Source organism: Pongo abelii, chromosome 3 (genome assembly GCF_028885655.2).
Source record: "Pongo abelii isolate AG06213 chromosome 3, NHGRI_mPonAbe1-v2.0_pri, whole genome shotgun sequence".
Classification (NCBI taxonomy): Eukaryota; Metazoa; Chordata; class Mammalia; order Primates; family Hominidae; genus Pongo; species Pongo abelii.
The window spans coordinates 107,499,304-107,527,200 of record NC_071988.2 but is presented as its reverse complement, the minus strand read 5'-3'; the positions used below and the strand labels follow the sequence as shown (position 1 = coordinate 107,527,200).

Below are 27,897 nucleotides of genomic sequence, written 5' to 3'. Positions count from 1 at the left end.
TTACAGAAGATCTAATACATCTAGGATGTTAAATAATTCACTGGCATGATGATTTAAGATACCTGAAGAAAATGGAAATAATCAGGGAGCAGAGGAAAATTATAAGCCAAATTGTTGTCATGTTGACATTATCCCTCCTCTTCAGTGACCCTGCTTCTCTCATCCCCTTTCCCTCCCTACATCTTTTTATGGACATCTCTCTTTCAAGGCCTCCCTGTTCTCTGAACCTGTCACACTCCTGCTGGATTAACTTTTTCACTATCTAGCCAGGAACCATGAAGAGTGATTTCAGACACTCTCAGATGCTCTTTATTTTCTCACCTCCTTGTCCTCTGCAGCTTTGTTTTCCAAACTCTCATCCGGATCAGCCCAAGCGGCTGTTTTCTCTGCTCCTGCTGGAAGGCTGAGCCCAGCTGGAAGAATGATATAATCACACTGATTTCCTCCATTATAAGTTTATGAGCTTCATCCTCAGCTGGGGCCTTGTTCCTGCTCAGCAACCATTTTGCATATATGTCTCATCAGCTCCCTAGCCATTTCCCAAGGCGGCTGTTACAATCCTTTTACAACTTTCATGAAAGCTCCCAATTCCACTTCACCAGCAGCATTCTTTACAGAAGGTCTTACCTCCTACTTCCCTGAGAAAACAGATGGACTCAGGCATGTAAACTCTCAATTTCCCCCTCAATCTCCTAACTCTTTGTCATCTCCAGTCTTCCCTGACCAGTTAGTTCCTTCATGAGGAACACCGTCAGGCTGGCCACCCACCTGTGTTCTTGATTCCATCTCCACCCGTTGGGACCTATTAGTTTTTGTCTGTCTTGCATTGACTGATGCTTCTTCTCCCCTGCCTATGGACGACCTCTCACCAAATTCTCATCTACAAAAAAGTTATTTAGAATGTGCCTACCCTTCAAACAACTCCTCTTTCTCTCCTTCCCTCATCATCACACTTCCTGAAAGTCTGAAGTTAATGCCTCCACATACCTTTTTAGTTCTTATTTTTTTTTTTGAGACGGAGTCTCCCTCTGTCGCCCAGGCTGGAGTGCAGTAGTGTGATCTCGGCTCACTGCAAGCTCCATCTCCCTGGTTCTCGCCATTCTCCTGCCTCAGCCTACCGAGTAGCTGGGACTACAGGCGCCCACCGCCACGCCCTGCTAATTTTTTTGTATTTTTAGTAGAGACCGCGCCCGGCCAAGCAGTTCCAATTCTATCACATTACCCCTGTGGAGGAGGATGCTCTGGGGAGGCAACCATCGACCTCCTAAGTGGCTAATCCATTGGCTTCTTTTTCAGCTCTCATTTTATTATTATTATTTTTATTTCAATGGCTTGTGAAGTACAAGTGAGTTTTTTTGTTATATGGATGAATTATATAGTGGTGAATTCTGAGATTTTAGTGCACCCATCACCCAAGTGGTGTACATGTTACCTAATGTGTAGTTTTTTTATCCCTTGACCCCCTCCTACCCTTTTTCTCCTGAGTCTCTGAAGTCCATTATATCACTCTGTATGCCTTTGTGTACTCATAGCTTAGCTTCCACTTTTAAGTAAGAACATACAATATTTGGTTTAACATTCCTATGTTACTTCACTTAGAATAATGGCCTTCAGCTCCACTGAAGTTGCTGCAAAAGACATTTCATTCCTTTTAATGGCTGAGTGGTATTCCATGGTGTATATACCACATATTCTTTATCTACCCATCAGTCAGTGGGCACTTAGGTTGGTTCCACATCTTTGCAATTATGAATTCTTTGGCTCCCATTTTTTACTTTTCTGTAATATCTGGAAATGTTAAATATCCAGTTCTTCTTGAATTCTATCTTCTCTTGAATTTTAAGCTAAGAATTTAAAAAATCTGGGGCTCGTTTGGAAAGGGATGGACTGGCCAGCATACTGAGGGCTGTGAAAGGCCGTGGTTAGAGTGCAGACTCTGAGATCCTGGCTCCCACTTACCTGTGTGGGATCTCAGGAACTTTATCTGAAGATGGGGCTGGAAGAAATAACTATGTATGCATAGAATTGCTGTTAAAGCAAACTAAATTAGTTAATACAGTGCCTGGATTTACTTAGTAGTCAATGCCTGTTAGTTTTCATTATTGTAGCTGGCCTGGGTTATGGCCAGGTTCTCAGAGGTTGGTTTGATTAGGGAACTGTCTTTTCTAGTTCAATGTTCAGAATGCCAGTGAAATAATCCAATCCAGGCTGGGTGCGGTGACTCATGCCTGTAATGCTAGCACTTTGGCAGGCCGAGGTGGGTGTATCACCTGGGGTCGGGCATTCAAGACCAGCCTGGCTATCATGGTGAAACCTGTTTCTACTAAAAAATACAAAAATTAGCCAGGCATGGTGGTGGGTGCCTATAATCCCAGCTACTTGCGGGGCTGAGGCCGGAGAATCGCTTGAACCTGGGGGGCGGAGGCTGCAGTGAGCCGAGATTGCGGCACTTCACTCCAGCCTGGGCAGAAGAATGAAACTCCATCAAAAAAAAAAAAAATAAATAAATAAATAAATAAATAAAATCCAATCCAAAGCCACTGAGGCCAAGATTTGAATTGGTGACCAGAGCAGAAGGAGCCAGAAAGACAGGTACTAATTTTCAAGCCTAATGAGAATGAGATTCTAAATGAGAGAAGGAAGGCAAAAGCCAAGAACCAGGTCAGAACTGGATCAAAGTGGGAGAAATTCGGGAACAATGGAGTGAATCTAGCACAAATGTCATGAATATTATTGGTTGGTGGGTGAGTGTTAGTGCTATTAGACTAGGTTGAAGCCAGCTGTTTCCTGGTGCCCTCCTACCTCTATGGTCAATCATTATCTAACCCTTTTATTGATCATCTGTCTCTACCCTTCAAATATTTGTATTTTAAAAGTGTTCTTCCTCCTTTGGGCTTGCATTTTTCACAGTTCAATGCCTGATGTCTTCTGTCTTTTGGCTATACTTTACTTCTAAGCTCTTGGTCCATGAATTATTTCTGTACTCTTATCTCCTTCAGATTTCTCCACAGATATCTCAAATTCAGCATGCCCAGTATAATTTTATGATCATCTACTCAAACTTGCCCTTCACGATGTATTTCTTATTTGAGGCTTGCTATTCCTTCAGTTGCCTCAGTTAAAAATTATGGAGTCATAGTTTCCTCCTTTCTCTTTCCAGATTGAGTCTAATTGTTTCTATTTCTGAAATATCCCTTCCTTCCATTTCAACTGCCTTTTCCAGGTCTTCATCATACCCCAGTGGGCTATCATTATGGGTAGTTAACTGATGTCCCTTTCCCCCTCCTTATCTCTTCCTCTCCTAGTCCGTCTTCCATACTGCTTATGGGTAAAGTTGCTTACACAATAAAATTCAAATATTTTGGAAGGGCATACTAGTCATTGTTCTCAAATGTGCTGACCACTTTTATGCTTTGGGTATTTATATGAAGCTATTTTATTTCACCTGAATGCTCTTGACATGCTTGCCATTTTCCCTGGGAATCCCTGGGAAATTGCTACTCATCTTCACATTTCAGTTATAGGGTCACCTTTTCTGCGAAGTCTCAAGTCACCTTTTCTACTGCTCAGCAAAAGTAATTGCCCCTCATCTGTTTTATTATGACATGTTATACTTACATCTCTTTTGGAACTCTTTGTATTTTTATTGTTATTAAAATCTGTGTCTGCTGCTAGATGATGATCTCCTTGGGACAAGGATTCTGATTTTTTCATCCTTATCGTCTGAAGATTTCAAAAAGTGCCTGTTGCATAATGGAAACACCTTAAATGTTAACTATTAAATTTATCAATAATGTAATGTGTATGTTTGAATGTGTATATAGTATGTATCAGATAAATAGTATGACCCACTAATTTCAGGAGTAATACATCAAATCATAAAATGTACTAATAACAGAGGCTAGCATCAGCTGTAGGAAATAGATACTGTTGTATGCAAGCATCAATTCAATTATTAGAATAAGTCTAACTTTCTCTTAAATTATGCCTTTGACTAGTCTTAAGAATGAGTTAGTAATATGAAAATTGATTTTTCAAATCATTTATTAAATACTATACCAATTTAAATCAAATTTGATAATAAATATCACAGATATATGGCAAATTTTAAAAGAATCATTAAAGAGTACAATCTAAGGACTTGATACAAATTTACTAAGAGTATTCTTTCATATTTTGGTGTCAATATAAGAGAGATAACGTAGTCACTATAAGTTAATATTTATGGTATCCTTACAGAATGTATAATATTAGTATCATAAGTTTGGGAAATAAGACATGAACGTCATTGACATAGCTAAACTCAGTATTGGAGGTATATTTATTAGTGCCTTGCACATGAGGAGCTTTACTAGATTTAAAGGAGAATGAAGAAATGAAAAAAATGCAAATGATGGTGGTTGTCTAGATTCATTGCTTGTAAACTGAAATAAAGGAAAAAGACATTTGGGAGGCTGAGGCAGGCAGATCGCTTGAGACTGGAGGAGTTTGAGACCAGCCTGAGCAACCTGGCAAAACCCCATCTCTATCAACAAAAACAAAAATTAGCCAGGCATGGTGGCATGTGCCTGTGGTGTGGTGTCAGCGACTCCTGCGGCTGAGGTGGGAGGATCACTTGTGCCCAGGAGGCGGAGGTTGCAGTGAGCCATGATGGTGCTACTGCACTCCAGTCTGGCTGACAGAGCGAGACACTGTCTCAAAAAAAAAAGAAAAAAAGAAAAATATATTAATCAAAACAAAATAAAAAATTTAATCCCACACTAAGATCGCTCATAAATGCACTTTCCTTCAGTGGGTATTTATTGAGTTACTGACTCATATTAGACACTGGGCTATGTCATAGTGATATAAAGTTGAATAGAAAGGACCAAAGATCCTGCCATCTAATCAAGAGATTGATATAATACATAAATGCCATCACTTTTCTTGGGCTAGTTTCTTCACATCCTTCAGTTCATATATATTGGTTAGGATAATTTTGGCTACTGTGACAAATTGACCAGCAGAAAATGACAGAAGCTCAAACATAATAGAAGTGTTCTTCTCATTTATCAGGTGGAGGTGGAAGTAGATAGGGGAAAGATTTCGGTTCTATTCAGTGAGCTAAGGAGAGAGACTGATGGAAGCTCTGGCATATTCATCTTGTAATGTGTAAGGGCTCCAAACAGCCAGAAGCACGGAGCCACTTCTATGGGCCAGGCCTGGAAGTGCTGCGTTTCCCTTTTGCTCACATTCTACCTGCTAGAACTCTGTTAAATGGCCACAACTTAACTGCACAGGAGGTTGGAAATGTCCTCTAGTTGAGCTGTGTGCCCAAGAAAAGTAAAAAGACTAGGATTTTGCAGTCTTTGCCCTCTCTAAAATGTCTATCATCCTCCTAAATCCAGTGCCAGTACCCCTCTGACCAGCTTCTACATAACCTTGTATTTTCACAGGGTTATTAGCATCATCACATTATTTTTACATTGTCTCATTTCCCACTAGACTGTAAACTCCATAAGAAGACTGTCAAGCTTGCCTTCAGTTGAATTTCTAATTCTAACATAGTTCCTAGCAGAGTAGGCACTTAACAAATATTGCAGTTAAAGTTCTGATTTTCCTTTCTACATCTGTTATTCACTCTCAGCTCACTGGAGTCCATTTCTATGCACTCTACTCTGTTGAAACTGCTCTTGCTAAATTACCAGTAAACCAACCAAAATGCTAAATGCAGCAAGTAGTCTCTGGTCTCCATCTTATTTGATTTGGCACTTTGGTACTCTCCTCTTCAAGTTTTACTTCTTAGTTTTTCAGCTGTATTTTCCCAGTTCTTAGATGGACTCCTTTTCTGTGAAATTGGTGGTGCAAAGAAGAGCTCTTTGGTGTTAATAGCTTGCAACCTCAAAGGTAAAGGAAGGTCTACATTTTTTTTTTAATGGCAGGAGAGTGTGTTTACTTTATTAGAGAGGAAATGCTGGATGTTACAGGTAAGGCATGTGGAGAGAAAAACAGAAAGAGAGAGGGGCTCTGAGACAGAGCAAAAGAGGAGAATGAGACAGACAGAAGAAGAAAGATACACAGAAATAGCAAGAAAGAGAGAAATAGATGACAGATACACAATGAGGAAGAGGAAGAGAGAACACAGAGAGGATGTAGGAACATCAAGCAGGCAGCTGAGAGACTCCCAGAGAGAAATGGAGAGACTGAAGAGACCAGAAAGAAAAATCATAATTGTTAGAGAACAATTTCTGAGGAAGCAGAATGGTACACATGGAAGTAGCTTTGAAAAGAAGTAGTAATTCTTTATGAAACAGAAACATTGAGAAATACTATTTTTGCTTACAATAAAACATGTTTGGTATGCTGTACAATATTTCATCACTAATTTTCTAAAATCACCAAATAGAGAAAGAAGTTTGAATGGACCAAGAAATCTTTTGACCTTCGTGCTACATAGGAAAAAGCAATTGAAAGGAAAAGTAGAAAAATTACTAGAAAAGATCATTGGACCCAGAGTGATTTTTGTAAAATTGCCACTTTTCTGCTTCGTTGTATTTTAAGGAGGATAAAACTAATTGGTAGAAGTGCTTTATCATTGATATCTTTTTTTTTTTTTTTGGTAAACACATTACCAGGTAGGGAATAGAAACTTAGACTTAGCTGCTCTGTCCATAGTGTGCAAATTTATCCAATTGTGTTCATAGAGTTGTACTTATTTAACAGCTCACTATATGTTTTTAACATTTGTATTCCTTTATTTTTGTCCTGAAAGCAAACATGGAGTTTCTGGATCAGTGGCAGAGTATTATTACTCAAGGCAATAATTGTATCAGTTACCCATGTCTCCTTCTTTCTGCTCAGTGCAATATTATAAAAGACAGATGTTTTCCTATACATGCAAAGGGATTTTTGCATTATCAAGAAGAAATTATGAATCTCAGAGTTTATATAAGGCCTGCTATACAGCTGCCACCTTGCTAAGAAGAGAGAGAGAGAGAGAGAGAGATCTAATTTTCCTAAAATAAGTATTCTCTGGGAGGAGAAAGAGAAAGCCCCTATTTTACAATCATTTGGAATGTAAATGTATGCTCTGGGATTCACCCACTTTGAAATGAAAACAAATTTTTCTCTGGAGGTCTCTCTACACTCTTTAACTTCCAAGACTTGTCCTTTAACCAGATTCTTGCTTTATTTGCCCAAAGAGCCCTGACAATGCAGAAACATTAAAATATCTCTATGATGTAGGTATTATTTACATTAATAATGTAAAATTCCAGTCTTATAAAATAATATTTCTGGATTCAAATAGCCTTGTAAAATTTCTATTTAAAAATATTTTTAAATAACTGTATGATAAAAACAATTGTTTTTAACAACCCCTACTTAACTGGAACACAAGATCTTTTAATGTTTTACTTAAATCAATTTATAAGTGCATGTGCTGTGGCTATATACTCATGCTTGTTAAGTGTGCAGAAATCAAAATTACCCCCTTAAACACGCCCCCAAAAAAGATATCAGTAATTTGGCACCTTTTCACAAGAATACTGCTAACTCCTCTTGTATGCATTCAAAAAGTATTTAGCAACTTAGTATGATTTATTGAAACGATGCTGTTTTCACTCTTATTCTCTAATAAGCTTAGGATCTGATAACTATTCTCCTTGGTTATCAAAAAACACGCCAGAGGAATTTTAGCTTTTGCCCATGTGAGGTTTTTTTCATATAAAATATAATATGTATGGAGAATTGAAAGAATGTGCATTAATAAGATGTTGTAAAAGAAAGTCTTTCTTTATTTCATGTCTATTTCCTCATATGCAATGACTTCCTTGAGGTTTGGAATCACATCTATTTCATTATATTCCATTCCATATAATACATTTTATTGAAGCACGTAATATGTTCCAGATACTGTGTTGGATGCTTGAGCTACTGTCATGAGCAAAAGAAGGCACGGACCTTACTCTCTTTCCAAGTTTTGGTCTAGTAAATAGAATCTGGTTGTGGGTATCTATATTAGAATATACTCTGAGATGTTCTAACAAAGAGACACAGAGTAGAGTGACTTGAACACTTCTCTCTTCCACTGAAGTCTGAGTTCCTGCATAGTTCCGGGGAACAGGACAATTCTGTTTCACAGAAACACAGGAATCCTGACAGTGTTGTTCTGTCCACATGACCAAAGACACTAGGGTCACATTCCAGTTTATGGAAAGAGAAAAAAAGCAAGTGGAGAGCAAGCTGTCTTTCTATAAGGATATTGATATGGTTTAGCTGTGTCTCCACCCAAAATCTCATCTTGAATTATAATCCTCATAATCTCCACATGTGAAGGGTGGGACCAGATGGAGGTAATTGGATCATGGGGACATTTTCCCCTGTGCTGTTCTTGTGATAGTGATTAAGTCTCAGGAGATCTGATGGTTTTATAAGCATCTGGCATTTCCTCTGCTTGCACTCACTCCGTCCTGCCACCCTATGAAGAATGTGCCTGCTTCTCCTTTGCCTTCTGCCATGATCGTAAGTTTCCTGAGACCTCCTCAACAACGTGGAACTGCGAGTCAATTAAATCTCTTTCCTTTATAAATTACCCAGTCTCAGGTATTTCCTCATAGCAGCATGAGAATGGACTAATACAGATATGACCTAGAAGTTGAATATTTCCTTCTGCCCTCACTCATTGTCTTGAACCTAATCTAGCTGTAAGGAAAGCTGGGAAATATATAGTTAGCTGAATGCCATGTGTCTATGTAAAACTAGGGAGGTTCTTATAACCATGAGGAGGGAGGGGATGGATCTTGGGAGACCATTAGACTCTGAAATAGCAAATCTTCCATTTCTGGATCTAGTAACTGATATCCAGTCCCTCTCCTTGTTCATCTGACTTTGACGTATGGGCTTTGCTTCAAGTTAGTGTGGGTTTTATTTCTTGATTCTTCTAAATTGTGTCCCAGCCAGCTGCATTATATGGATTAGAGCCAATAGCTTCTCAAGAAATAAAACAATATAACATAATTTATATGACAAATGAATGAACTAGTGTCTTGCTAGAATGATGCAGTCACCCAGTTTGTCTCCCTCACCCTGTTTTCCCAAGACCTATCATAGTGTCTTAAACATAACAGATACTGGGGAAAAAAACCTCCACTGAATGAATGAATGATGAATGAATCGTTTAGAATGTAAATAGATGGCTCTGGGTTTCACCTGCTTTGAAATATAAACACGTGTCTCTCTGGCAGTCTCTATTCATTCTTTAACTTCCAAGGCTTGTCCATTAACCCAGCTGCAGTTTTCTTCATTTAGCAAACCCTACTGATGCATAAATATTAGCATACCTCTCTGAGGTAGGTACTTGCTGTGGTTTGAATATGTTTTGTTTTTCCCACCAAAACTCATGTTGAAATTTGATCCCTGGTGTGTGGTTGTTGGGATGTGGGGCCTAGTGGGAAGTGTTTAGGTTTTGGTGGTGGATCCTTCATTAACGTCTTGGTGCAGTTCTTATAGTAGTGAGTGAATTTTTGCTCTTGAGAGATTGGATTAGTTCTTGCAGGAATGGATTAGTTCCCAAGAAAGTGGGTCCTTATAAAGCCAGGATGCCCCTCAGGTTTCCTCCTCTTTGCACATCGTGTTCACTTTCCCTTTGATGGTCTCTGCCGTGTTGTGACACAGCACAAAAGCCCTTGCCACTGGAACTTCTCAGCCTGCAGAACCATGAGCTAAATAAACTTCTTTTCAATTACCCAGTCTCAGGTGTTCTATTATAGCAACACAAAGTGGACTAAGATAGGACTATCATACATATTAATAATGTGAAATTCTAGCCTTTAGCACATAAAGAAACTTATAGGCTACATTTTAGATTTAGCCTATACATTTGCTCAATGTGCATTTTTAAAAGTGTATTCTCTATCAATAAATTCTACAGAGCTTTGTTTTCTCCCATAGACTCTGTAAAATATCCAGGCCTATACCATTGTTACCCCAGGAATGGCTTTTCTTTCTGTTGTAAGATGCAATAGCGCAATGTTAATTTCTCTTTCTTGCGTTCTATAACTGATATTCTTTGCTATAATAAGAGAATGGTGTCTTAAACTTCTTCTGGCTAGAAAGAGTAAGCTACCAGTGGTGTAGAAACTGAAGACAGAATACTCTCCCACACTGAATAAAGATGTGGACTTCATGACACAATTTCCTCAGGTTAAAAAACTCGGGTTTATCTTGGGTCACTACATTTGAGGCATTTGCTGTATCTCTTTGTGTCTTGTTCAGCAGTTAATTATCTCATGTTCACCATAGGACTATCATTTTAATATTTTTTGTAAGATACCAGTATCATGTTTTTGTAAACTGTATCCTTTCTGTAAGGTAATGAATCATTCTGAGCTTGACTTGTATGTTGTAGTGTGGGTGAACTCTTTAGAACATGGTACAAGGCCTTTTAGAACCTAAGTCACAAATAAGCTGAATGACTTTGAACAAGTTAATTGTCTTTTAGGCCTTAATTTCCTCATGTCTAAATAAAATGAGGGTATTGGGTATTGGTTCAATGATTAATGGTCTTTCTAGCTAAAAATTCAGTCTTGATATGTAGATTATTTGCTATTTAGAGAAATGCACAATTTGTGTTTCCTTCCTTTTTGAAAATTGCTGTTGACAAACACAGTGCTTTTGACACTTTCCAAAGTATTTATTGTGCATCTGGTAAGAAACTGAACTTGGGAGCCTGGGAAGTAATTACTAAGTCTCTAGCAGCCAATAGTTATGTGCGCATGCGTGTGTGTGTGTGTGTGTGTATTTGTGCACACCTCCCTGTGCATATACATGTATGTGTAAATTGTAGCTGGTTGGAATCAGAATGCATACATAAATTTCCTTTAATTTGAATAACAAAGATAATATGTGATTATTACCACTAAAAGTAATATTTTTTCATTTTCCTAACTTCTTATGATTTGGAAATTTTGAAATAGCTGAATGTTGTTATCAGCTTACACATCAAGTAGAAGTAACAGACTGGAAAAAGTATGTGTGGTGGGTGGCAATATGATAATGGAATAGAGGGCAGGGGTGGAGACTTTAATGCAGTTTTGTGCAAAATCTGATTATTAATTGCTATTAATGGAGTTTGAGTTAGACATCTTCAATTTTTCAGAGAAATGTTCAATTTCTCTGGCTGGTTAAATTAGTGGTCTATTAATATATAATGTAGTTATCACACTTCTAGTTTCCTTGAAAATATACATAGGAAGGGAATGGTTAATGAAATTAGTGCTACAGATACTTAATTTGGAGAGAGATTGGCTCTTCAGGGAGATGAAAGATATCTTCAAATATTTGAAGTCACAAGTGTCAATAAATGTGTACACTTAACTCAGCTTGACTCCAGAGCACATTCACAGAATTAATAGGACTTAGATTGTGGCTCAATGTAAGAAAAGAATTTTATCAGAGTGAAAGCTATTCATCATGGGTTGTCTTCCTTGTGAACGTGTAAACAGTTGGTGACTGATAGTTTGCATGCAAAAGATGGCCAGATGAACGTTTCTTAGGAATATTGTACTTTACATAGAATTTCTTCATTTGGTGGAATGTTGGATTAAATGAAATCTTAAATTTTCATCCCATTCTAAGATTACATATTTTTTTCGTTACCTGAGAATCATTATTTATGAACTACCAATGCTTTTAAGCAAAGAATCTCTAGCCACAGTGTGTCTGAGGTACTTTGATGTTCAGATTTGGAATGGGTTATCTCCTCAACTTATTTACCACATGGTCAGTAAGGACTGACTTAATCTCAGTTGGAGCTACCAGCAAGATGTCTGGCTCAACACCCAAAATCTGAGCCAAAAGTTCTGGCTAAGTGTGATAGATTCATACATGTTAATACCCACAAAAAGAGTTTTTTAGAGTTCAAATTCTCTTCTAAACATAAAACTGTAGACACATTTCTTTGAGAAAGGTCAAGTAGTTTACTTCTAGCTCTTGGTCATACCCTGTAAACTGTTTTGGCTGTAGGCATTAAAAATTTTTATGTTGCAGACAGGAAAATTTGTATTATGATTGCACATTAAGCTTATAAAATTTTGGAGCTCCCTCTTTAAGAAAAATCACAAATACAAAATTAAGAATGAAAGTGAATTATTTACTTAGAATAAATACATTACAACAAATCACAAATTGTAAAAAAGGCTGATAAATACCACAGAATCATAAAATCTAAAAAGATAATACTTTATTTTTCAGCTCTCTGATATAATACCCTTTTTACTATATACTTTTGGCTGCATACTCTTTTAATATGTCTCCACATGAAGATGATTTTGTAATATCATTATCTGTACAGAAAACAGAAATTCAGTATCTTCCATACTATGATCAGTTGAAACATATCTTTTGTTATTGATAGTTTGGAAAATATTTTTTTCAGTTTCACAATTCATTACTGATAATTTCATATACATGTTGAGAATTGTCAAATTTGAGAAAAACCTTGCCTAGTTTCTTTTATATATAGGCTGTCATATTTGAAAAAGTCTACAGATTACTTTCTACCTTTGCACATTTCAAACTTTGTTTCTCCATCACTACCTACATACAATGTACTTGTATTATCAGGCACTGTTCATATTGTGATATAACTTCTGGCCCTGCTCCTTCCTGTCATAAGACTGGGCACCAGGTAGGTAGGCCCACTGGTAGCAGTATTCTTAGAAATCATATCTACACTGCAAAAAGTTGCAATAATTTAAATATGTAAGTGACTGTGAAACATATAATAATCCACTGTACCAAACAAATGTATTCCCAACTTAATTTCCCCTTAGACAAACGTCAAAACATCTGTAGCCACTCTAATTCTGCCAGATACAATGGCCATTTGTAAGGAAAGCCGGAATGTAAAGAGACAGTGAAAATTTAAATGGAAACAGCATATGACTTACTCTACTAAACCTTATGTTAGCGGTCTCCAACCTTTTTGGCACCAGGGACCAATTTTGTGGAAGACAATTTTTCCATGGACCTGGGGCTTGGGGGTGGTTTTGGGATGATTCAAGCACATTACATTTATTGTGCACTTTATTTCTATCATTATTACATTGTAATATATAATGACATAATAATACAACTCATCATAATGTAGAATCAGTGGGAGCCCTGAACTTGTTTTCCTGCAGCTAGGTGGTCCCATCTGGGGTTATAGGAGACAGTGACAGATCATCAGATATTAGATTCTCATAAGGAATGTGCAACCTAGATCCCTCATAAGCGCAGTTCACAATAGGGTGCACACTCCTATGAGAATCTAATGCTGACAATGATTTCACAGGGGACAGAGCTCAGGTTATAATGTGAGTCATGGCGAGTGGCTGTACATACAGTTGAAGCTTTGCTTGCTCACCCACAGCTCACCTCCTACTGTGTGGCCCGGTTGGGGACCCTTGCCTTATATAATTTTAAGTTAAAGGAATTGGAATAGAACTTAAGATCAGAATATATTAGAGGTAAATTTTTGTTGACTTCATGACAAAAATCAGTTGGACTTAGCCTTAAAAACGCATTTTTATGACTATCATAGTCAATGTATAGTTTCAAAGGCACATGACCTGTTATTCCTCAATAAGGTAAATATATTTGGTTATATGCATTTCCCAATACAAAAAAAAATGTGTTGTTTGAGTTTTCTTTTCAACAGTCGATAAAGGGCAACATAAAATCATTAGAGGAATAACTACTATACTACTCAATATTTTAACGTAACATACATCAGTAATAAAGTTACAGAAGAATTATATCCAAGTTTCATATGTGTATCAATGATTAAATAATTAGGTTATTAACTCATCAAGACCTGTATGAACTAGGTTATTAACTTATTGAGACCTTTATGAACTAAGAATTATATCCAAGTTTCATATATGTACGAATAATTAAATAAGTAAGTTATTAACTCATTGAGATCTTTATTAACTCATTTAGACTTTATGGACTAGGACCAGCAGTCCTACTGACTAGAAGCAGAAAAGAGATGAGATAATCCTTGGAGTTAAGTTCCAGTTTCGTATTCCTTTAGGTTCATATTTGATAATCTTTTCTGATCTGGTACATTTCAATTTATTTCGTGTCTTTTATCAAGCATTTTGGCTGTGTTTTCTCAGTGTTTCAGAGTCCTATTTCATAATGTAAATGCAGCATTTTGATAGTCCATGTTAGCTCATCCATATAAAATGCTATTTGCATTGTCTTGTAAATAACATGATTTTAAAATATTTAGTGTAAAGAAGAACACTTTTTAATGTTAACATTTTACATTACTTACTGGCCTACAAACAGGATTTATGCTGAAACAATTGACTAATTGCGTTCTTGGCACAACATGCTGCCAGTAATTCAATCATAGAGTTGTGAAGCCTCTTTTTTTTCTTTTTATTTTCTATCTTGAAACTGTAATGAAGCTATAGTTTATGATAAAAACGGGGGAGAATTATAATTCTTGTTGTAAAAGTACAGCAAATTAGTCCAGATGCTAGGATAAATTCCTAGCTAAGTAGGTCCATTCCTAACTGTGCTTTTCAGAACTGATAGGTTAGTCTCAAAATGCAGTTTGGGTTTTATTAAATCCTCAAGTTCAATCCCACATTCTGCAGTGATAATTATTCATGTTTATTATTTTCTGTACTCCTCTTAAACACTTAAACTGTCTGTATGCCTGTTAGCTAGATAATAAAAACAAAACAGGCAAAAACACCCACTAGGTCTTGTTTGTGCATGTTTTTCATCTATCAAAATGAAAGTAAGTTAACCATCTCAATTCCTTGAAATTTTTTGTTTCTAGAAAAAGTGAAACATTTGATTTGATATTAGCACCTTATTTTCAGTAATTCTCCAACCACCTACAATCTGCCATAATTTATCTGTCCCTGACTACTCTCATGTACTCATTTCCCTCCTTATACTGCTTAGATCTTGTGCCTTATATTATGATCTATCCCATTTATAAGTTTTCACTATCTTCCCCTCTTTCTTCTTGGCAAAATTAAAATACTTGTTCAGTCCAGCTCCTCAGCACTAGAATCTGCAAACAAGCCTGGAGAAAAACATTCAAATTGTACAGTCTCTTCTAAATTTAATACCAACAGGAATGACTGAGCCTTTATCACTGTTTAGGATCTCCAGCCCATTTACATTCCTACTGCCCTAAGTGACAATTTCATTCCTTCACCTCTTCCTCAAAACCCCAACATCTTTTTCCCCATCCTGTCTCTTATCTGAAAATCTTGCTTCCCATTTCACAGCAAAACTAAAGTCTATCAGAAATGAATATCCATAAGCTCTTGCCTCCCACCACATTTACCATGGACTAACATCTGAATCCCTTTAATACACTTTCCCTGCTGATGCTACGCACAAAGTATTTTATCGTATGTAAGCCAATCTTGCTCTTGCGATTAGACCACATTTCATTTGGTCACCTCAAGAACATTTATCTAGCAATTATTCTCTTTCTCATTCTCTATATTTCCTTAAAATAAGACCTTTCCATCAGCATCTAGTATTTTCTCCTTTTGACCTAATTATTTGTTTAGTTTGAATCTATCTTATATTCCTTAATGTGGTATAGTTGTTTGAGTACGAGAAACTTTTACTTTGCTTGATCAGCAAGTTTTTGCTTGACTATAACACATGACATGGTTTATTAACATTTAAATTTAACCTCATATGAAGTTTTGTATATTATCTAAATAAAAATATCCAATAAATAAAAAAGGAGACGTGCTAGAAGATCAGTAAATTGTTGTTGAATGAATGAAGAGATAGCTCACAACAACTTGAAGTGAACTTGATTGTCAAAAGTATCAGCTCAAATTAAAAAGAAATGCTACCATAGAATTTCATTTCCCTGTAGCACTTAGTCAAAAGAAAAAGAGATATTATTTTTGTAATCCCAGAGGACACAAAACTTAAGTATTCAAACGGTTTCACGTATGCAGCAGTCATTGAATCTATGCATGTGCACACATTCATACACACGTTTTCATTTTTGCCAATAGCCCGGAAAGAATATTGGTGAGAAGAGAATTTGTGTAATTGTTAAAGTGAGTCTTGCAGATTCTGACCTATCTCCAAACTTAAGCTGCATCACAAAAGAGTGCATAGATAAATCTCTTTTCTATTTCTATTTTTGAGCTTATTAGTGTTTGCTGCCTTGTGTTCCCAAACTGAGCACACACAAAACCACAAAAGCAGGATGCATTGGGGAGGGCTGTTAAAACCAGCTGGTCAGGAAATCCATCTGGGGTCAGTAAACTGGTTGTTAATGACACCAACCAACAGGAAAAAGGTAGAGAGTACTAGAGCAGGACATGCATTTAGGAGTAAAATCAATACTCGTATTTGATTGGTGTGATACTTTTTAGGTAATTGTGCAAAGAAATCCCAATACATAGTCTCAAAGTGCCAATCTTCAATCTTGGTTTAAAATACTTAGAGAAATATTAATAGGTTATGTGAGAAGACTGCTATATGGACCAAACCTTGTCTGGACAATCTTCATGTTTATTTAAAACAAACAAAAACCAGCTAACAATTGCAGAATTTGTTAGCCTTTTATCTGGTTTTATGTTTCTCAAACACATTGGTCTTATCAAAAATAATTTTGTGACTTTTATATGCTTTTGTCTTTTAGTATTTTCTGGAAGCTCAATTTTTGTTTCTTTTACAAGTACAAGGATGCTTATGTAAAGTTTCAATGAGAGAAAATTCTACCATGCACTAATTGTTTTGTGAACACATTATTTAACCACCATGGGACTCAGTTTCCTTATCTCTACTGGTTTGCCAAATGTCTGTAAAAATACAACAAGTTAATGCTAATATCCGTCCAGAAAGTAAGTCTAAATTCTAGTTATTAACATGAAATTATTTTTCTATCATCAACTCTTTCAATTATCTAAATAAATATTATTTAACTCTTTGTTGACCAAGTGAATAAATGAACAAATTAGCTATAAAATTAGAATCAGAAAGGCATATAGGAATTTTCTTGTTTACACTATTCATTATAATGAGAATGATACTGCCATCTTGGTGGAATAGCTTGCACATATTTAGTTTTTGCTTTAATAATAAGGAAAGTTTAAAATGTTGAAAATTCTAATAACCTTAGAAAACCAAGGGAAAATTAATAGTTGTCATGCATCACAGCAAGTGATGTCAGTTATATCTTAATTTTTCCAATATGTGTTGTGCTCCTATATATTTATAATTAAAAATTTACTTCTTATTTCTAAGTAATTTCAAACTTACGGAAAAATAGCAAACATAGTAAAAAGGACTACAACAAGATTATAATTGTATTAGTCCATTCTCATGCTGTTAAAAAAGTCATACCCAAGACTTGGTAACTTATAAAGGAAAAAGATTTAATTGGCTCACAGCTCAGGATGGCTGGGGAAGCCTCAGGAAAATTACAATCATGGCAGAAGGGGAAGCAAACACGTCCTTTTTCACATGGTGGCAGAAAGGAGAAGAATGAAGACCAGCAAAGGGTGAAGCCCCTTATAAAACCAACAGATCTCATGAGAACTAACTCACTATCATGAGAACAGGATGGGGGAAACCGCCCCATGTTTAAATTGCCTCCATCTGGTCCCTCTCAGGACACGTGGGGATTATGGGAACTACAATTCAAGGTGAGATTTGGGCAGGGACACAGCCAAACCATATCAATAGTAATATTTACTTCATATGGTTTTAGTGAGAATCAAGTTACTCATGTATGTAAAGTATTAAGAACTTTAGAAACAAATGAGTTGGGAGCAAAAGTGCTTAGAACTAAAAAAAGTATTCATTATTATTAAGTCTCGATTTTGTCACTTGAACAACAAGAGTGCCTATCTTATAGGACTATTGGATGCATAAAACTTAGAAACCCATGATTTTTCCAGTCTAAGCTAATGACAGCCTGTGCTATATATATAATAAAACTTACTGAAAGAAATCTAATTCCAGTGCCTAAGATTATTTGAGTAACACTACAATCAAATAAAAAATCCCTACATGTAGTTTTTTAAAACCTAGAGTCAACAATTATATCTAGTCTTTACATTTTAGGCTTCCCTAAGTTTCACATTGATAGTGATCAATGTGAGGGTAAGTTTAGTTGACATGAATGCAGCAAGTTATTTGATATTTGGAAAATATTTACTGGTGGAAGAAAATGCAGTTACCTTGCCATCATATAGAACAAGCTATATAATAAAATTTTGGTAGAAAGAACAGAATCTATTTGTTAATCTCACACTTTTCAAACTGGAGTCTTTGTGCCTCAGGGTGAGGGCCAGGCAGGGAAGTTGCAGGTACAATGTGCCAGGAGTAGTCAAAGCCACAGGAGAAACATGGCAAGCCTTCCTGAAATCCAAATTTTAGGAGAAGATGAAGTGTTATGGGGAAATGATATTTTATATTAAAACAAACATATCCTAATTATATACATATTTAATTCCATATATATGGAATTAAAATACATATTTTTTTCAGAATTTTAAAGTGTGAAAAATAGTTAAAGCCTATTTGAGTCATGTTCATAGAAATCTAAAGACTATATATTCGCTCTCCTCTGCTGTTAGGAGTACATCAATCATCAATTAGTTTACTTGTGTAACAATTATTTATTTAAGGCTAACTATATGCCAGACACTGTGCTATGCTCTCAATGCAAAAGTGAGCAATACAGATGTGGTCTCTGCCCTTATGGGGCTTACAGTCAAGTAGTAGGATGCTTTTTTTTTTTTTTTTTTTAAATTAAGCTAACTTAATTTTCCTAACAACTTTATGAGGTGAATTCTATTAGTTCTTTTATTCATGTTGTGTTACTTAAGACATAACAGTGCTTTAAATACAACAAGCAGGATTCTCAAACACAAAATAATGTGCAGGGATAGTCTAATGTAGATGAGATTTTATGAGGATGATGAGGTATGGATTGGAGGAAAGCAAGGTTTAATGCAGAGACTATATAAGGGGCAGTTTCTAGTGTAACACATGGTGATGGAAATAGAATTAGAGTGAAGTGGATCAATTTGAAAATATACACTGGAGGTACAAATAGGCCTTGGATATGGGGAAATCATGGATTGGATATGGGGAAATCAGATGAGGAAAATAAAAATGACTTCCCAACTTGAACAAATGGGTATTTGAACAATAGATTGGAGGAGGGCGATTTAAGGTTAAAGAGAAATCAGTTTGGGGCATACTAATTTTAAGATATTTCTAAGACATCCAATTAGAGGTGTTTACTTGTATATATAAATATGTATACTTATACAGTTGTATGCAATACAGTATGTTAGGACCTTTGGGAAAAATATCTTAGCTAGAGATAAAATCTTGGCATCTTGAGTAACACAGCATTAAATTAATATATGCTTGCTTAGATTATTTAAACTTGTGTCCTTTATTTTATCCAGTGCCCCTTTTCTAACATATTTAAAGCTTTGGAAATAAACATTTGGCAATAGTGAATATAATTTCATGCAACAAACACGTAGGGGATACAGAGCTAAGTCCTTCAGGATTTCAGCCATTAAGCAGCACAACTTTGAGGATAGATAAAAATGTGATAAAACATAATAGATGACAAGTATATCATAATTATGATACAAATAAACTACTGCAAAGGTAGAATACAATTTATAAATGTCAATCTGGATAGTGATTGAGTATGGGAAGTAAAACAAGAAAAGATAAAGAGTAGACAAAGAGGCACAGAGCAATAACAAAGTAAAGAATCCAGGGGCCTACAAAGTAGCTAAAATACATTTTCCAGAGGCAAGAGATGTTAGGAGTCATGCATAGTTGGCAGTGCTGCATCAGCTGTCAGACTAGTGGAGGACAATCATAAAGTCAGAGACACTGTGCTGGGGCAGGCTTTAAGGAAGGAAAAGTAGGCCCATGGGCTGGGCAATGAAGTTTATTTCTATCATAATTATATGTCCTGCATGTAGGAATCATTTCTAATTCCTGTGGGTCACTTAATGAATCTCATCAATTTTACAGGTCTCAAGAAATAGCACCAACCTGTGAGCCAAAGGAGCCATCTTAATGTCTTTAGGTCATTAATTTTAGACATAGCATGTTCTTTACTACAAGGCTACTTTGAGAGTCACTGTGTCAGTGTTGGGCTTCTGGCATAAATAAAGTTAACATAATATACTCAATAAACTCTTTCACTCCTTAGCTAACTCCGACATCATCCAGACACTGATGCTCATCCAAGTTGCTGTGTAGATTTATAAGAAGAATCTTGTTAAGATAAAATAACTAAACATAAATCATACTTTAAATTTTATTGCCATGAAATGGCCAAAGGTAGGAATGTAGCAGTAACCCCGGAAGAGCAGTCCTTGGTTCTTACTCTTTTGTCTTGGGGGAGTGACACGTAAAAGCCTCTTCAGCCAGAAGCACAGGTGCCCTTGAGCAGCAGGAGAGCATATCACTTATATCTAAAAGGGAATATTTTGTCAATGAAAGTACATGCTAAAATATATTATATTGATGGTCGTAAAAATAATGTTATTAGAAATTGTTTTAAACAAACATTTTTGAAAATGAAAATAAAAATACAGTTAATATTTTATAACTTATATGAATTGCCTAAATATCTTTTTAATGAGAAGAATAATTACTGTGGTACATCTCATGTATATTAATCTGTGGAAATTTCTGATATTTTTCTGAAGTCAACTTTTTAATATGAATTTATTATTCTTAAGTTTTAATGAAACTGCTGGTAATCTTCAAAATTGCTTGTTATGGTTAATAAATTTGAAATATTGACACATTTAATATATATAACAATATTTTTATTTGAAAAATGTTCTCAAAAGGGGCTTAGGTATCTGCTAAGAACAAATTTTGCTAAATTGAAAATATTCTTTTTATTAATTGAAAATATTCTTAATTCTAACGCATTTTTGTATTGTAATGTATAAGTATTTGAGTCCAAGCTTTTTCACAGACACTGAGTTTTCCCACCTTCATTTAGTGTTCCATTATCCAAGAAATAATTTCATAATACCACACTTGCCAAATAGATTGCCGAAATTTATGGCTTTTTAAATGGTTTGCCAAATTTAGATGCAGAAAAATTATAGGCCTTTAAAATCATATTTTAATCCTGCACAGAATATAAATATTTGGAATTTAGAAATTACACCAGGTCCCACATAGAATATAAATAGATCATAAAATTCAGAACTTTATCGAAAGACTGTTCTCACAAATTAAGATATTCTAAAGTATAATTATGGAATTTCACAATGAAATCTTATCCTCTCTTTGAGAATGCATGATTTCATTTGATTTGTTCAGTTAATTTCTTTAGTCCATTTCAGCACATTCCTGTGGGCTTCAAGTTGCAAGTTTTGTTTATAATAATAGCTATTCCTTAAAAGTTTCAAGAGTTGAATACTGGGATGCTCCATTTATGAAATACTATGATTAAACATTTCCAAGTAATTTTGCAAAAAAAAGCACCCAAAGTTTAGAGGACTTATGTATAAAAAGTTATTTTTCAATAGTAAGTATGAGAAATGCCAAGAAAATATGCCGATTGCTATTTCAAAGTATTTTCATTTTTAAAATTCAATATCAGCTTTGTCTCCAAAATTTTGTAATAAAGTGATTCTAATTATAAAAATATTTATAAATCTTGTCACCTTTATCTTCTATTTTGATTTGTAGAATATTGCAATTTATTTGGACCCAATGTGAATTATATTTGCACCACAACAAATTCAGAGTCCATTTCTACTCCATAGATTTCTTATTGTGATAAGAATACTGTTTTTAGTGTAATTGTGTTCAGCAAAAATTTTTTGTGTGTTATCACTGAAAAAATAAGTAACCTACCTTCAATGACAACATTTTTAACTAAAATTGTTATACTTTTTACACTATTGTCAGATTTTAAACTTTGATAGAATGACCTTCCATAGCTTTATTTTGAGTCACTGAATTGGATTAAAAAATCAAACTAGTATTTAAATATATTAATTTTATGTTTGAGGCATATGATAAAATGAAATAAAGTGGCCATAACTTAAATGTTTATAAAATTGTTTTCTGCTAATAGAGGCAGCACATTAACAACTGTTGCTTAACTTATGGTACATATATTTAAGAACTTGGGAGTTGAATAGAATGAACAGCATACTTTCTGTCATTCTTAGATTGTTTTGTTCTGACTGACATGACCTAAAAGTAAGTACATGTGGAAGAAGGTCATTATGGAACTTACTGGTAATTTATTTGCAGAATTAAATGAAAATATTAGTGATAAATAAGGGAATGCATATTGATTGCAATCCAATCTCTTATGTCTTCCTGTATCCATGCTTTTCAGTAGTGTCCTCTCATGCTGACACTTGGTTATGTCACTTGCTTAGACCAGTGGGGTTGTAGCAATGTTGATGTAAGCAAGGTCTTGAAAAAATCTTCACGTGATTAATACAGCCATTATGGAAAACAGTATGCAGTTCCTCAAAAAACTAAAACTACAACTTCCATATGATCCAGCAATCCTACTTCTGGGTATAAATCCAAAGGAAATGAAGTCAGTATGTCAAAGAGATAGCTGCACTCCCATGTTCATTGCAGCATTATTCACAATAGCCAAGAAAAGGAATCAATCTAAGTGTTCATCAACAGATGGATGAATAAAGAAAATATGGCATATATACACAATAAGGTAATAATCAGACTTTAAAAAGAAGAAAACCCTGTTATGTGTGACAACATGGATAAACCTGGAGGACTTTATGTTAAGGAAAATAAACCAGACACAGAAAGACAAATACTGTATGACCTCAGTTATACGAGTGGGCTTTAAAAAGTAATGGAAAGTGTGTACTATGAAAAAGTTATGCATGGATTTCATGTTTTTTGCACCAGAATAAACTTGTAGTACCTTGTTATAACAGATATGAACAGGATCTAACTTGAGGCACTAAAAAGAATAAGACGTCAGTTTCAAAAGAGCACCTATCAGAACCACATAAATTCTGCAAAAATTGAAGCAAGAACAAACACCAAATTTACAGTGAAACTTAGGTAGAAAAATGAAGACATCATTGATGCTTTACAAAGTTATGGGGATGATGCTCCAAATAAATCAGGAGTTTACGAATGGACAATGAAACAATGTTGAAGATGAAGCCCACAGAGGCAGACCATCCACATCAATTTTCAAGGAAAAAAATTAATCTTATTTATTCCCTAATTGAAGAGGACTGACAATTAGTAACAGAAACAAAAGCCAACACCATAAACATCTCAATTGTGTCAGCTTACACAATTCTGACTGAAAAATTAAAGTTGAGCAAACTTTCCACTCAATGGGTGCCAAAAATGTTGCTTCCAGAACAGTTGCAGTTGAAAGAGAGCAGAGCTTTCAATGGAAATCTTAAACAAGTGGGATCAAGACCCTGAAGCATTTCTTCAAAGAATTGTAACAGGAGATGAAACACGGCTTTACCAATATGATCCTGAAGACAAAGCACAATCACAGCAATGGCTACCAAGAGGTGGAAGTGGTCCAGTTAAAGCAAAAGTGAACTGGTCAAAAGCAAAGGTCATGGCAACAGTTTTTGGGGATGCTCAAGGAATTTTGCTTGTTGACTTTCTGGAGAGCCAAAAGATAATAATATCTGCTTATTATGAGAGTGTTTTGAGATAGTTAGCCAAAGCAGTAGCAGATAAATGCCTGGGAAACTTCACCAGAAAGTCTTTTTCTACCATGACAGTGCTCCTGCTCATTCCTCTCTGCAAACAGGGGCAATTTTAGGCATCCACCTTACAGTCCTCATTTGGCTCCTTCTGACTTTTTTTATTTTCTAATCTTAGAAAATGTTTAAAGGCATCCATTTTTCTCAGTTAATAATGCCCCCCCCCAAAAAAAAGACAGTATTAACATGATTAAATTAAATTCCCAAGGCCCTGAGTTCTTTAGGGATGAACTAAATGGCAGGATTGTTGCTTACAAAAGTGTCTTGAACTTGAGGGAGCTTATGTCGAGACATAAAGTTTAGAGAAGTAGAGAATAGAATGGTGGTTACCGGTGGCTGGAGGCCAAAAGTGGGGGAGACTGGAGAGATGTTTGTCAAAGCACACAAAATTAGACAGTTTGACAGGAGGAATAAGTTCAAGAGATCTATTGTACAACATAATGACTAGAGTTCATAAGACTATATTGTATACTTACAAATTACTTAGGGAGATTTGTGTTCTCAACCCAAAAAAAATCTGAGTATGAGAGGTAATGTATATGTTAATTAGCTTGAGTTAGCAGTTCTGCAATGTATACATATATCAAAATATGATGGTTTATACCACAAATACATACAATTTTTGTCAATTAAAAATATATTTTTTAATCCTCACAAAAATGAAAATAAGCAAAATTAATTTAGAAGAACAGTCATTTGATCTAAATGAAAAGTTATGATTCAGAGTAATCTGCAAATGTATCTTTTGTGTCTCCCCAAAATTCATATATTGAAACTTAATCTCCAATGTGATATTGTTAGAAAGTGGCATCTTAGGCAGGTGATTAGGTCGTGAGGATTTGCCCTCATGAATGATATTAGTGCCCTTATAAAAGAGACCCCAAAGAGCTAGTTATCCCCTCTGCCATGTAAGAACACAACAAGATGGTGCCTTCTATGAGGAACAAGCCCTCACCAGTCACCAAATCTGGCTGTGTCTTGGTCTTGTACTTCCCAGACTCAAGAATTGTGAGAAATAGATGTCTGCTGTTTATAAGCTGCCCATTCTCAGATGCTTTGTTAGAGCAGCCCAAATAGACTAAGACATAGCTGCATGTGTTAAATCATTGTATGTAGGCACAGCCTTCTTACAATAATTACTAACTTTGAAATAGATGCTGATGGTCCTTTAGGAGAACTTTTTCTGGTTTTCATTTGGTTGTGACCAAGAAAATATAAGAAATAGAAATTTAGTGTATAGTACTTTAATTAAATATGTAGTTTTAATTTTATTTATTTCTGTCGGAAGGGTTTTATTGCAAAGTTAGAAAATATTTACTAAACACTAAAAAGTAAATAATTATAGATTTATACCACACAGTAAATGGCAAAATCAGTGTAGCAAGGCTGTCTGACTACACCCTGTATGCCTTATAGCAGGGCTGGCCAGTCTAATTTCCCAAATTTTCAGCTTACCCTATCAATTGGCAGCCTGGCAGCTTTGTGAATTTTGTAGACTAAAACATTGACTAGATAAATATATGAATGGTCCATTGAATGGTCAGTAAAGGAGCAGAATGGGCATGAGATAATTTGTCACAAAGATCAAAGAAGAGAAACTGAGACAGTCCGTGTGCATTCCATCACCTACCATTTTACTGAGATGAAGTTAATATTTCTCTGAGTCTTCAGTTTCTTCTCCAATGTCACCATCCCTATTTCCAGAAATTGCCTCGTGTCTAGAGCAGCCATTTTCTTTCCATTCATCTATTTTCTGTAGTGATGAGCTGCTGAGCTGGTCCCATGTTTTTGATTAAGGTGAATAATCTTTGTGTGGTCTTCCCCGTCTTTAGTTTGCTGATGGGTTGTAAAGTACTAGTTCAGTTTCTAGTGTTTTAAGAAGTTCCTGCTTTTGATACTGTCTTTGAGGGATTGGCTGTGAGATCCACTTGCTGCCTTTGCTTTAATTCAGTGTCTATCAAGCACAGAGTGGTTTGGAATGAAAACTCTACAATTAGGCTTGGTCATCTAGGTTAGTTGGTTACATAGGTGAAATGGCTTTTCTTGATGTTGAGCTTGTAGTCTAGCCATGTTTATCCATAATTGGACCTGCCTTTTGCCTAGAGAAGTATCCAGGTGAACTCCAGAGCATATTGCTGTATGTAGCTGTGAGTTACTGCTTTCCAAACACTGTATTCTCCAGAAAGTACACTTTGAGATGGTAATTTCATGCAGGAGATTTATTAGGAAGTATTTTGGGGGCCAACGCTTGTGGAAAAAGAAAATAGAGACAAGTTCAGCTGCAATACAATCTCAATAGAAGACTCTGCTGACCCTATTGGGAGTTCTGAAGAGGTAATGAGCCTTACCAGCTGCCCTGAATTGGGGTGAAGTGGCCAGGCTTTTATAACCCCATGTTCATCAGTCATTGAATGAAGGCTACCTGTGAAGAATGTGTAGGCTAGGTTAGGCAGCTTTTGTCAGCTGAGGTCATCCTCAGAGGGGGCTAAGAGCTGAGAGGCTGTCTGCTGGCAGCACACCTAGCATCTGACATAATAAGCCCTTTATTCCTGATAGGGAATCTTCGTGCATCACAGCACCTACACCATTGCCCTTGGATACATTAGTAGAGTTCTCCTATTATTGGCTTTTTTTTTTTTTTTCTTTTTTTTTTGAGATGGAGTATTACTCTGTCACCCAGGCTGGAATGCAGTGGCTCACTGCAACCTCTGCCCGCCGGATTCCAGCAATTCTCCTGCCTCAGCCTCTGAGTGGCTGGGATTACAGGTGAGTGCTACCACGGCTGGCTAATTTTTGTATTTTTAGTAGAGAGAGGGTTTCACCATGTTGGCCAGGCTGATCTCAAACTCCTGACCTCGTGATCCGCCTCGGCCTCCCAAAGTGCTGAGATTATAGGTGTGAACCACCTCGCCTGGCCCTATTGGCTTTTTATTCCCAACATGCTGAGAACAAATTTGCAGAAAATCGAAGGCAAAAGTGCGTAGGGCCCTCAAAAATCACAGTGCATCTCTGAAACCTAGATAAGCCTACTTTTATACTTTGTTATATGATACAATGAATATCTTTATTACTTAAGTTATTATTATTCAGAATTCTGTTACTTGTAATTGAAAGTATTCTCAACAAATATAACCAAACTTGTACAGCCAAACCATTCAATGACAACATAATTAACCAAAAAATCAACTGTTGACTTTTGAAAGAAAAACTAAAAAAAGCCTCTCTGAGGAGATAATATTTGCGCTGAAATCTGAATCACAAATGGGGTTAGCCAAGTGAGGATGCAAGAAGAGCATTCCTGTTAGGAGGAACAATTGCAGAATCCTGAGGCAGAAGTGAATTTGGCAAGTTCAAAAACATGATTCTTATTAAAGAATTTGGTTTGCCAGGCTATGATTTAAGATGTTTAAGATGCTCCAGTAATGCTTAGGTATTTCCCCCACAAATATTTAATATAATTACAAACATTTTAAATGTAAAGGGAAAGAGGAACAAGAAAAATTGTCAAATAAATGATTATGACTTAGGAAGAAGAACATTTGTGTAAGACGTTGTCTGCAATTGTCAGAAGAAAAAAATACCTGATAAGTATATTGAGAACAAGATTTGCCTTCAGAGATGTGTGTGTGTGTATGTGTGTGTTTGTGTGTGTGTGTGTGTATTTATATAAATACATACAAGGAGGTAAACATAGCTTTATAGCATCATCAAGCTGAATTAAATGTCAGGAGCATAACAGCAGAAAGCTCTATCACTCTTTTAGGAATAAACCTGGTAGAAGTGGAGGTGTGTTAGTACTGTATGCCAAGAAGTTGCTGGAAAATCTTCAGCAGTGTGGCTGGAGAATTGTTGGAAAAATCTTCATAAAGACCTACCTCCATTTTTACCTGCATAAAGATAGCAGAAAGAAAAAAATACTGAAAGAAAAAACGTAAGATTCCACAGACCAAGATTCTTGGAAAAAATAGACGACTCAAGAGTAATAGAAAACTTTCAGACATGAATTTGTGACTGTACCACATCAATGATGCCAATTTGCAGATGTATTTGTTAAACTTCTGCCAGTAATCACTGAGGAATTACAGAAAATGGGAAAGATTGTAGTGTTAGCCAAGGTTCACGG

At 35.8% G+C, this 27,897-nt stretch overlaps 1 protein-coding gene and 1 long non-coding RNA gene across 18 annotated transcripts in view; one reads left to right on the top strand and one right to left on the bottom strand.

The window, feature by feature from the left end:
* MAPK10 (mitogen-activated protein kinase 10) overlaps positions 1-27,897 on the top strand; it is a 587,630-nt gene that overhangs the window by 455,211 nt on the left and 104,522 nt on the right.
* LOC129058811 (uncharacterized) lies at positions 18,145-26,286 on the bottom strand. Its single transcript, XR_008524218.1, has 4 exons — positions 26,123-26,286; positions 25,405-26,021; positions 20,405-20,492; positions 18,145-18,396 (listed from the first exon to the last, which is right to left on the bottom strand). It is a non-coding gene; the product is annotated as an uncharacterized LOC129058811 (long non-coding RNA).